Raw genomic sequence first — 12,622 nt, 5'->3', positions numbered from 1 at the left:
ACAATACAGTATAGCTGTACGCACATTGCAAAATCAAACATCTTTGCATATTTCTCGCATAAAGTAGGGCTTCCTCAGGTTTTAGCAGATTGCTGTTGTTAATCACAGTCGGGTTAAGATCAGATGTAGCAGGGTGAGCAGAGCAACCATGTTCCAGGGCGAGCAGGTTGGGAGGGTGAGGCTGGGCGGGGGGGGGGTGTGTGACCAAGGCAGGGGACTTTTTTAGAAGTCAGCCCTGTGAAATGAGATGCTAATCAGAAGCAGCAGGAGCATGAAGGGGCTGCGCGTGGCCACCGTGAATATCTCACACTGATATGATAAATTATGCTAAATCTCTGACCCTGCGTGAGCCGGGAGAGGCTTGCCGTATAGGGCCGTGATGCTGTCGGGAGGCAAGATGGATGGTGGCTTGGGAAAGACAGCACAGTGGGAAGATTAGCAGCGTGGTTAGAGTGCCATGAACACTTCAGAAGGCATTGGGGGACTATCACAGGTAGGCCTGGTGTAAAGGTAGTATAGCAAAGGAGTCCGCATGGCGCACAGACTTGGGGAGGGTGTCTGGCTGGGTGTAGCACTCTGCAGCTCATTAGCATGAGAAAAGGACAATGCACAGTAGTTATGCTGCTCTGTCCTGGGTTGATAACGGCAAGAAGCGTGCCAGACAAACACACACTTAATGATACATGACATCTCACCAGGTGGCAGCGTGGCACCACATGTCTTCCCCTACTTTCTGGGCTTTTCCCCCCCATTCTTTCCTTTTCTGAAGAGAGTAAATCCCTAGAGCACCGTTTGCCCCTCGGTTGTTGCTTGCGAGCAACTCATAAGGGCTCATCTAAAAGAGAGCCTCGTTTACGTCCAGTCGGGACTGGGATTGGAAAGGGGTGATGGAAAATTGTGTGCTTGCAATTAGAGTTGAAGTGGGATTACAGTTCATTATTAAACGATTTTCAAGCATGCTTCAAGTATAGATTAGAATGACTCAGAACAGTCTTGGCATTAACTGACCCATGTTTCTTACTGATTTTGTGACGGAGAGGGAGAAAACGACTGTAATATTCTATATAGTACTATGACAGAGCTAATAGAAGAATATTTTAATACAATTTTATATTAGCACCCCCATACACATACACATCCTGTCACTTCTTCATTATGCATGATGGATAGCCCAATTTAAAAAGCTGCTGAGAGAGTCTAATTTAGGCATGAGATTTTTAACGAGATTAAACATTTCACATTCACAGCGGGTAATCAATGCAGACGTTTCTATCAGACAGACCTTGCAGCCCCAGTGTTTACATACACGTTTAAATATATCCGTCAGGGAGTAATTACATTAAAGTCATACTGGTATTCAGTCATTTTTTTTTGTTTAGACATTATCCTCTCTTTTGTGCTTATGTATAAAGAATCACCATATGTATGTAGATATTTCATGAAGAAGTATACATTTCAAATCACGATACATTGCTCTTCTCTCTTTTCTATAATTAACAGGTGATAAAGAATAATAGTTCTTTTCCTTATTACTCTCACGGTCGTTTATGTGCGATACACAATCCCAAATGTTCCTCATCTCTCTTCTGCTCGCTGGCCGTCCCCTCCTGTGACTCAGGGCAAGTAGCACAGGCACTCTTTAGTGGGCTGCAGTCTGAGGCATGATTTATTTTAGTTATGTTTGAATGTCCAGTGTAGAATAGCCCATTGTGCTCATCACAAAGAGAAAAGCCAGTCTCAGCAGCTAGGCAGATGGCACATTTTAGAATTAGAGACAATAGTGTTCACCCACAGTTCTATTAAAGAACGCACTGAGCTGCATACTAATCATGCATACATTAAAATAGTGGCCGGTGAAAGCCACACATGAAAGGTTTTACATTCTCCTTAACATAAAATCAGAGATGAGGTAGTTTTCCATATAGACCTATCATATCTAAAGCCTTCTGTTATATGTTTCCTAGGTATGATGAGATCACTTTCTAACTTCAAGTGAGCAGTTTAGAGAGTAGTCATCCAGTATCATGGTACATGTTGATTGAGGAACTTCTTAAGAGTAACATCAGTCCTAAGGTGTGATTACAAACAAAGGCCACAGAAAAAACATACAGGTAGGCACAATTTCTAACTCTGCTACTGTAAGACACATTGATTGTGTTTTCATACAAGCAAACAACTTTAGATTATGCACTTGAGCCAAAAGCCACACATTGAAACAGTTCTCTTATTTCTATTCTATACCAGCTTTGCTCTCTCCTCCCCCTTTTTGCAGGTGCAATTTAATGAGATGCAAATGAGATATGCGTACAACCAATCTCCCGTGCCATGATTAAGCACAAGAGATTAACCATTCTCTCTCTCTCTCTCTCTCTCTCTCTCTCTCTCTCTCTCACACACACACACACACTTTCTCACTCTTTTCCTCATTTTGTTAATTCCATTGTATTTTCTGTCACATCATTACAGAACTGGTGCAACAGTGATATCCAACAGAAAGAACAAGACAAGAATTCCCCCAATTTATCATGTTTTTGCAAATGTTTGCTCCTGTCCAGCTTCAGCCTGAAGTCAGCCTGAAGCAATAACACAGGAGATCCTAGCCACCATTTTCTCTCTCTGTCTCCTCCTCCCATATGTGTTGTCTCTTTTCTTTGACTGCACCCTTTTGTGGTCTTTTTTTATCCATTTGCATAATGAAGATGAGGTGAAATTAAGATCCCCAGCGGAGTTGAGATGAGAAGGCTGACGATCCAAACCTCATTAACACGATGAGATTAGCATATCCACGCGTAATCCTGCTCAACTGCTATAAAAAAGAGAAGAAAAAAAAAAGAAAATTCAGCCATGACAAATTAATTCACTAATTTCGCAAGGTCGTTAATGTCTATTTCCAAGCTGTCATAAGGAGGGTATCTCCGATAAACAATGCCTCTGTCGAAATAAATTGTTAGCCTCCGACTGTCGCTACCCACAAACGAAGAATTGAGGAGGTGATGCCAACGCAACATCTGAAGCACAAAGGTCTGTAAATCCCTCCCTTCTGAGAGAGGAAAAACAGAGAATGACGGAGGGACACAGGAGAACAAATGTGCATTATTTATAACCCTCACCCATGTCAAATATCCAGGAAAGATTCTCTCAGAGTTGGCATACTTTCACATTTTTCCCTGAGTATGGGTCAGATGAAATGGGTGTTCAGCCTTTTTGGACTTACAAACTCTTCTTGCTTTTTCCATGGTGAAAAGTTAGGTACGTTGTAAAAAGTGATGAGGTTGCTGGAATTTCAGAGGTGCAAATGTAAGTCCAAATCACTTGGAGGGATTCCGGTTGTCCATCCATTGACAGCCCGAGAAAAAGGCAGTCCTCCATGCCATGCATCCTGTGCTGCCCAACACATCACACACAGCTGCTCACCTGTTCACTGTGTAACACGTTCTGAAGTGTGACACTTTCTCAAGTCTACATGGAGACTTTTCATCACTTAAGGAAAACCCAGTGTTAAAAAAACAAGTGTAAGCATTGCAATCTGATTTCTATGTCATTGCCAAGTACTCTGAGGCCTCTAAGGTTCCTCTCTCCACATTCTCTCACTTCCTCTCCACTCTCGTCCACTTATCCTCTCGCCTGTTTTTCAGTCAAACCATGTTTCTGATCCCAGTTTCTATGGGCGAAACCAAAGACCCAAAGAATGTGTGAGATTCTCTCATGTGCTCTCTTCATCATCTTCTCCATCATCTTCTTCTTCTTCTTTGGTGTATCCCATCATTCAGCCATTCTTGGATCACCAGGAGCAGAATACACAGTGAACAAGGCAAGGGCACCAGTCTTCTGGCAGTGCTGGCATTCGCCGACGTTCCTTCACATAGCCATGCCCGCCCGTTGCTTTTGTTCTCACACGCGTTGCTGCCACATCTCTCCTCTGTGACCATATCTGTCACACTAATTAACCCAACAAACTCTGTTGGTGTTAATTAAGCTGTCGAATCAAGAGTGTTTGTCGCTCTTTTGTTTTGGGTTCCTGTCCCTCGGGCTCTTTGTCTTTGCCAAGTGGCACGCGTCAGGAGCTGTTGCCGCAGAGACACGCTGGCACCGTGCCATTCTTGAAGCCGAGCCAGGAATCCGGCACCAGACGGTGTGGCAGCGATCCTGGCATGCCGCCGAATATTAGCGAGTGTTAATGCGCAGTGCCAACGCAAAGATGCGGCATGTACCCCAAGTGTATCGGTATCCCCGTGGATGCACCCCTGAAGGATGGCAAAGACAGAGGGCAGTGCCTTGCTGGAAGAATCACTCTGTCCCTCTTTCAAAGGAGGACACATGGAGAAAATCTTTGGTGGTACACCGACCACCATGAGGTAGGACAGGATGTACCGAGTTAGAGAGAAAGCGAGAGAGAGAGAGTCGAGGAGAGAATCTTCTCTGTCTTACATTAAATATGTGACATTGTGGAGCTATCTGAAAGAATCTGTTCCATCCCTGAAAAATAAAGAGAAAAAACATATTTGTCAGCAGACTCAGAGTTCTCCTCAATGTGGTGAAAACATGTATTGCATCCACACTTACTCGGGGGAGATCTTCAGTGCCTGGTGTAGTCTGAAACGTTGCCCAACTTTTCCTAACTTCCTCGCAACACACACCCTACAAATCACTTCACTGTGATGGCAGCTGGATGATGACTATTTCTGTCTCCCTTCTGTTCCTCTCACTGATGCCCGCATGCCTAAACACGCTTGCTAGCGCCAGTGCTGAGTGGATGGCACTGTGCCAACCTAAAACGACCACCGAGCTCATTCGCCACTCCGCATCAGGCCCTTCCCCCCAGCCTCCCCTTCAGCTTTCGACAGCACTTTCGTCTCCACTACTCTCCCCTGGACTTTAGATCAGCAGATGAGAACATAATCGTTAAAGATATATAGGGCAGGGTGTGATCCTACAGGAAACACATAAAATTAAGTCACACACATAAAAACACCTGGTCGTGCGCAAGCATGCTTGCACACGTGCGCAAGCATACACAAGCACGTCTCAGGGCTCAACGTTCTTTTTTTCGGTTTGTGTGAACAGATGGTCTTAGCTGTGAACGTGATTCGGTCATTGCTTAAGGCACCCAGACTTTTGTTTCTCCAATCCTGTCAAGTGGGCCCCAACAAGTTGTTTTCTCCTTCTGTCCTTTTTTTCTTTTCTGCTCCCACTTAATTCAAACAAACCAAGCGTGAAGCACTCCGCAACAGGAGGTAACCACAAAGCAAATTAACTGTATTAGCATATCATTTAATAGCATGAATATGCAAAAAAAAGATGTGTAATTTATGAGAATCTGTTCTAAACATTTCAGATCCCTCCTAACAACTTTTTTTCTCGTCTTCTCTCCTTTTTTCTCTTTCTGTTTCTCCCCTTATCTCGTGTCTGTGTGGAAGGCTGATTCAACGATAATGATCAGGAATCAGGTCTATAAATAAGAGGACAGTGGTGACCAAGAGAAAAACTTTGATTCCATTACAAGTTGAATGTTAAATTCTAAATTCTATCTATAGCTTTAACAATGCAATTATTCCAAGTAATATTACAAGAACAATGCAGTAACAATATGAGAGCTCTGGGTTGTTTGATACTCAAATACTGCAGAGGAAAGAAACCTCTGCTGGTTCACATCATGTCTGCTCATCCTCGTCTTAAGGATTCATGAAGTGCATGAAACACCAATCAAAGAGATGAAAAGCTATCTGAAAGACTGGTAGACGTTCCTGGGGTGGAAAATATTTTAGTTTCCATTTTAGTCTGTATATGTCTATTTCTGCTCTACTGTCAATGTGAAATGAAGTGATCCAAAATCTGAATGGTAATGATTAGGATGGCCATTCAGTGGGATCCAATGATGCTGTCCTGAACCCTATAACTCTGCTTCCTGTTCAACACTGCTTTGTACAGATTTATACTTTTCTGAGTATTTTCAAACCATAATATCTATATTCAAGTGTATTTGCAAGCAAACCTATGCTCACAAATTATTTTGTTTTATTTATTTATTTATTTATTTATTTATTTATTTTACATGTTTAGCCATTGTATGTGTGTTTCAATATTTAGTTTGTTGATGAAAGGTCCTGGTCTGCTTTGATCTTGGTCACACCCCTCAATTTTGTGCAGTACATTTTTATTTTAGACCAGGTGCATTATAAAAAAAATCAAGGAATGCTGGTTAATAAACTGCACTTACTATGCTAATAAATGCCATTTGTATAAAGTTGCGCTGTAATTCTGTCAGTGCCTAAGGCCTTTTCAACTGCTTTTTTAGTTTTCTCCTACCAAAGTTCTTTATTGATGGAATTTTACTTCTACTTTATTACCATTATATAATCTAAGTAACATTACTTTTACTTCAGTATGGTTATAGGCTGCTCTACACAGCACTGAACAATACTGCAAATAAGCAGAGCCAGTGTCATCATGTTCAGGTGATCGTATTGCGTCTAAACCTAAATTTGCCACACACAGATTGGATGATCATCTTTATTCGCTGCTTCTGTTAGGTTTCTTACATTCACACAAATATGCACATGCACGCACACAAGTGAGTTATAGTAAAGGGGGACTAGCAGAACACAGTGGCATATAAATCACATTTGCCATCAGCCTTTGGTGTGACCATTGACCTGAAGAGTTGTATGGTTTTCAGGAAGGTGTATGTGACCTGGTCGATAGTTACAAGGTCTCTGCTCCACTACACCATATTATTCTTACATCTGTCCATTAGTGGGGCAGAGAGAGTAAATCTCTCTCAAGCACACTCTCTTTCTTTTCCCCTCTTTTCCAGCTCTCATGCAAGAAGGAGAAGGAGAGAAGATAGAGAGAGAGAAAACGCATGGGAAATATTAGGAACAGCATGGAATTACAATTGCCATGCATGTCACGGGGCCTTCAGGTAGTGTTGCCATGGAGATCAACAGAGGGAGGTGTCCTATTATGTGAAGGTATCATATTTGACAGGGATGCTGCCTCTTACAGGATTGTGTATGTGTGTCTATATACACACATACATAAATATATATGTGCACATGTGTATGAGAATTCCCTCTGATCTGTTTTCAAATATCCTTTCTTTGGAAAAGAAAAGCCATCCGAGTGTTTTATCTTCTTGTCCTCTTGTTTCATTCACTGTCTTCAATTCTGTGAAAACATCTTAATTCATTTTTAATGCATATTATTCTCATTTTCTTTGTAGGAATGGTTGATAACACAGCTTTTTACTAAATCTAACCAATAAATAGATATGGATTTTCTGAGTTAATATGACAGACAACAATGCCATCGGTACATTTGCTGCAGCCAAACCGCTCTGCAAATTGTTCCTACAGTGCCACAAAGGTAAAGCTATAAATGTTCACTGGAATGATGGGGATCAGCTATATATAACTGACAAGGAGATTCATGGATTATCTGAATTAAGTGAATTATTACAACATGAGTGGACATTCTGGGGGATTGCAGAGGGATCCATGCAGATGGTGATCTGGGCTGGTGACAATGAATGTGTATGAGTGTGTGTGTGTGTGTGTGTGTGTATGAGAGAGAGAGAGAGAGAGAGAGAGAGAGAGAGAGAGAGAGAGAGAGAGAGAGAGAGAGAAAGAAAGAAAGAAAGAGAGAGAGAGAGCACCCTGACTTGACTGCTTGAACTGGGTTAAGATGACAGTAGGAAACCAGACCATGCTATTAAATTGTCATTGTATATGAATATAAATGTTTATGTATATATGTTAAAATTTTGAACTTAAAATTCACAATATCTTAAATCCGAGTTTTAGTTTTTTCACACACTATTCACCAAAGGTCTTACATAAAAAATCACACTGAATTAATAGTCATACAGAAAAAAAAATCAAAAGATCAAAAAGCTGTTGCAGAAAATGTAGGCATAAACACCAGGGGGCTAATTCTGTGTGTCCCGTGAAATGAAATTCAACACCATTTGGAGAGCATCTTCAAGTGAATATAGAAGAACAAAGAAGCGTGGTCTTTCTTGTTCATCTTCTTGTCCCTATCTGCCACTGTGTTCTTGTTATGAGCTAATTCTCTCTTAAGCAGTATTTACTCTTTTTCACATTTCTGTGAAACATAGCTGTTTCTCAAAACACACACACACACACACACACACACACACACACACACACACACACACACACACACACACACACACACCAGCCCCTGAGTAGAAATAGTCATATATATTGTCTGGCATTTTTTCTCTCTTCTGTACCTTCCTAGTCTGCAGTATTGCCAAGAGGAGAATACAATGATCGGCCCCTGCCAGTAAATCATGCGCGTGGTTCAGCATTCATGGGCAGATGATGACCCCCAGGGGTCATATGCTGAATTGCAGACATTATTAATTCATCTGCTGTATTCGTCACAATCATTCAACTGCTATTCTTTAAGCACAGCCGAGAGCTCTTTTACTGTACCATGTTTCGTATCAAGATACAAATATTGTTCTTTCTCACTGATTATCATACAGATAACTATTACATGAAAAACACAACCTCTCATACTTGATAAATTAGGCTAGTGCACATAATGGTTATAAGAATTTATTAAGAATTTACAAAAAATCACAAACTGTGTATAAAACTTTTGTTACATTATTTATAATGGGTGTTTTGCTTATAAATGCAATATAAAAGTCATCGCCAGTGCGTTTTCTGTCTGTCATGTTTATACCCTGTCTCATCTGCAGCTGTCTCCCTCTCTCTCCGTTTCCCCTTCCTTCGTCCTCCTGAAAGGCTGCAGTAATGTGATTTCTGTAATGTCATTTGTCTGTGGTGTCTGGTGTGTGCGGGTGCGTGTGTGCATGTGGACAGTGGGGAGGATCTTGCTCCAGTCTAGATGATTTATGATCTGCGTTCTGCCGTTTCTCTAAAACACGTTTCTCTTCATTTATTTTTAATCTGCAAAGTGATTAGTTCTTCCTGTCACCTGCTACACCATGTCTGAGCTTCGCGTTAATGAGACAAGAAAGAGAATTCATAGAGAAAGCAGGGGAAAGATGCAGGCTTTTAGGTGAGGGAAAACCAAAATGATCAGGAGATAAAATGAAGGCAAATTCCATGCTATTTTCTGTGATTCCCACTCTTAAATGACAGTTTCACTATATATGTAGTAAAAACAGGAGACACACGGTTGTCCTCTGGGACAGGGCGCTCCACAGCCCTAGCTCTCGGTCTCTCTTTATGTCTTTAAATGAACAATCAGCAAAAATGGAGGTCAAGCCACTGCACCCAATCCAAATCAGTCCGTTTATTTCCATGGCAACACCTTCCTCTATGCACTTGGTTTCTTTGTTTTCTTCTCTGCTCCCCCTGTGATCTTGCTACTGTTGTCCTTTAGCAGTGTGTTTCTCCACTTCACTGTCCTTCGCTTAAAGTCCTACTACGTGTCTACAAAATCCCTTTAATTGAATTTCTGTTGGACATAGAGTGGGGGTGTGGGTTGTGCAGCCATACAGCTGTCTACCTGGTCTGGTTTTTCAAGCACTGGGGCCCTCGTCCATGTTCAGCTTTGCATCAACAAATAAGGCTGTACAAATTTACGTTCTCATTTTCTCTGCTATACTACTAGATCATAGGCCATGCTATAGCACTATAACTGGATACCTGTCATTTAGGGCTCAATTTTATGCATCAGAATAGTCTGCAAAACAAAGATCAGTTGATATTCTGGTGAATTTGATTCACTGTCAATTAGCTATACTTTATTTATATATATATATTTATATATATATATTTATATATATATATATCGTTGCATATCATGGGACAATACTTACTGTTTTAGTTTTTATTGAAATTGACAGTCTCTCTCTCTCACTCTCTCTTGCTCTCTCTAATTACTGCACATTCACCTCACTAGGGAGCAAGCTTTAAATAAAGACCTGATCAGATTTTATGAGGTCAGTAGGACAACACACACACACACACACACAGAAAGAAAGAGAGACAGAAGGGTGTTTCTCCTCTGTATTGATCTGCTGTCAGTAAGGCTTGTTCTGCTGTCTAAACATTATTGATTACTCCTCCCTCAAGTATAGGCTCTCTGTTCAATTTTCATTTTCCAGCTATTTGTTCCTCTTTAAAGGGACCTGATTCTGCTTGTAAGTCAATACACATAAAAGAAAAAGACTGTTTGACAGAAAACTGTAACACTGTTACATTTCCTTGCTCCCTTTGTGCTTTTTATCGAACTTATCTAATTTATCCCCCAAAGGTTCAGTCGTAGGATCAGCTCCTTCTTCTCATTATTATTATTATTATTATTATTATTATTATTATTATTAGGTAGTAGTAGAAGTAGTAGCATTAGTTGAGACGTGGTAGTGCTAATAGTATTGCCATTGCCTTGATGTTACCACCACCTACTGGCAAGAATTTAAATGGCTATATTTTGCTATCACTATTCACCTATTTTGGAAAATTCATAAGACTCAACTAGTAGCGTAAGGTACAATAGAAAAGTAGAGTTATATGGCTAACATGTATTAAACATTCACTTGACAATAAACTGAACCATAGGCTAGTGGTAGACTCAAACATAGATAAAATAGCCTCAAATTATTCACACCTAAAACATTTACTGAGTAGACTATTCAGAATTTATTTGGTTTTGTTTGTCTGATTGATTAAAGTTTATATATATATATATAGATAAGAAAGTACTATGTGCTCTTTTCTGACCGCACTGTTGGTTCTCTGATTACAGGAATATGGTATGTAACCTAGTCCTTCAACATGCAAACACAGGAATCCAAGAATGGAGTGATGTTATATCGGAACTTTCTAATCTGTGCTACAACATGTAGAACACGTATCTCTTGCGCAATTTGACCTAGGGACTCAACGTCTCTTTCACCGCCTTGTAAATTGCTGTTAGTCGAGCAGTTGCAGTGCGGTATAATCATGAATGACCTGGGGGAGTTTATCCAAAACGTTTGTAACACCAACTACTTCTTTATCTCGTGCTTAAGAACATTCCTTAAGAAAATTCCTAAGTTTTCCAAAACATTGCGTAACTAACTGCTGAGTTATTGCTGTACACATTTAAATGAATTAAATTACTTTCCCAAGTGTAATAGTAGCAGTTTGCGCTTCCGGTTTGCCGTGCTTCTGGACTGATGCTGGAAAGGATAATTGTGTGCGTCAAGGCTTGATATGCGATAGAAAGAAATTGCACGCGTTTTTTGTTTTTATATTGTTAATTTAAATAATTATTAGTTTTATAATGTTTCCTTAACAATACATAATAATAATAATAATAATAATAAAAAACCAATATAACTAGAAAATGTATGTAACTGAGTAGTCCGAGTTTCAACTGGCGGTGAGTTTCCAGCGCAGGTGGAGAGGCCGGGTCACAGCAATACTAAAACCTGGTCTAAGAACTGGCCTTCTCAAACTTACGTCGTTCTCAGTAGTGGTTCCTAAATCGAAAAGCTCCCTGGGAAATGCACCCCTGTACAGTGAGCGCTGCTTTCTCTAAAAATGTGTAAAATGTAATAGGCTTACACGTCTCTGAAACGTGATTGTCTCTTCCAAAAGGATCTAAAGTCGGTCAAATGCTTAGGGCACTATTGCTTGGGGAACGTGCTTAGGGAATCTGCTATCTGCTTTTCTGTTTCTGACAAACACACGTTCTCACGCATTCGGATACTAATAAAGTCCCTTTCCTCGTTCAGCTGTAAGATACAAGTCAGTTTACAACCATATTTCTAAATGAGTTATTTCAGGTAGCTTTCGTCTACGTCCACTACGAGACCTTCTTTACATTTGAACACCACGTAGTCCTATTTTGTTCACAGGATAAGGCCCGAGAAGTGTTATGGTGTATTCAAATTAAATACAAATACCGAGATTATCCGGTTCTACATGAAGATGAATTAAAAGCGGACAGGTTTGTTTGTTTTTTTAAATCCATGACACTAAGGCTCTATACATTAACATGTGTTTTTGGTAAGCAACTTCAGATGACCGCATGAAAAGGCAGGTGTAAACACACAAGATGCACTGCGATCGGAACACTCAAAACACATCACGTAATGCCAGTGTGAACGGAATGTGTTCTGTATCCGCATACCATTACAAAAGTGGAAATGCGTCTGCTCTTACTGAAAAAGCAAAAGCCAAACAAAGCCTTCTCCTGTGCTGAAGCAGGGGATTTGCTGCCTGATCCTTTCTGCTTTCACAGCGTATAATGCACTTGCAATAGCCCGTAAAGAACCATATTTACCAGTATGCTTCATGAAGTAAAACGGAGACGATTCGTAGGTTTGGTGTGCTTTAACGCGGGCAAGCAAGATCGGATCTTGTGGTCACACCGGGGTTAGTGAAGTGTAAACTGAATCGCGCATATGTAAATACAGATACAATGCGGATACGAAACGCATATCAACGCAAGCCATTTTAGACAAAACCTCTTAAAAACAGAAACTGCGTAAGAGTTAAAAGCATGCTAGAACTCGAGATGAACATATCTATAGAAAACTGCTACCACCCATTATTTATTGCATGCCTAAAACCACTCAGCACTGCACAGCACACTGTGAGTGAAAGAAATCCACTGGTCCCCTGATTTGTGC

The sequence above is a fragment of the Electrophorus electricus genome, chromosome 4 (genome assembly GCF_013358815.1).
Source record: "Electrophorus electricus isolate fEleEle1 chromosome 4, fEleEle1.pri, whole genome shotgun sequence".
NCBI lineage: Eukaryota > Metazoa > Chordata > Actinopteri > Gymnotiformes > Gymnotidae > Electrophorus > Electrophorus electricus.
The sequence above is the reverse complement of the archived record's forward strand: the minus strand, read 5'-3'. Positions refer to the sequence as shown.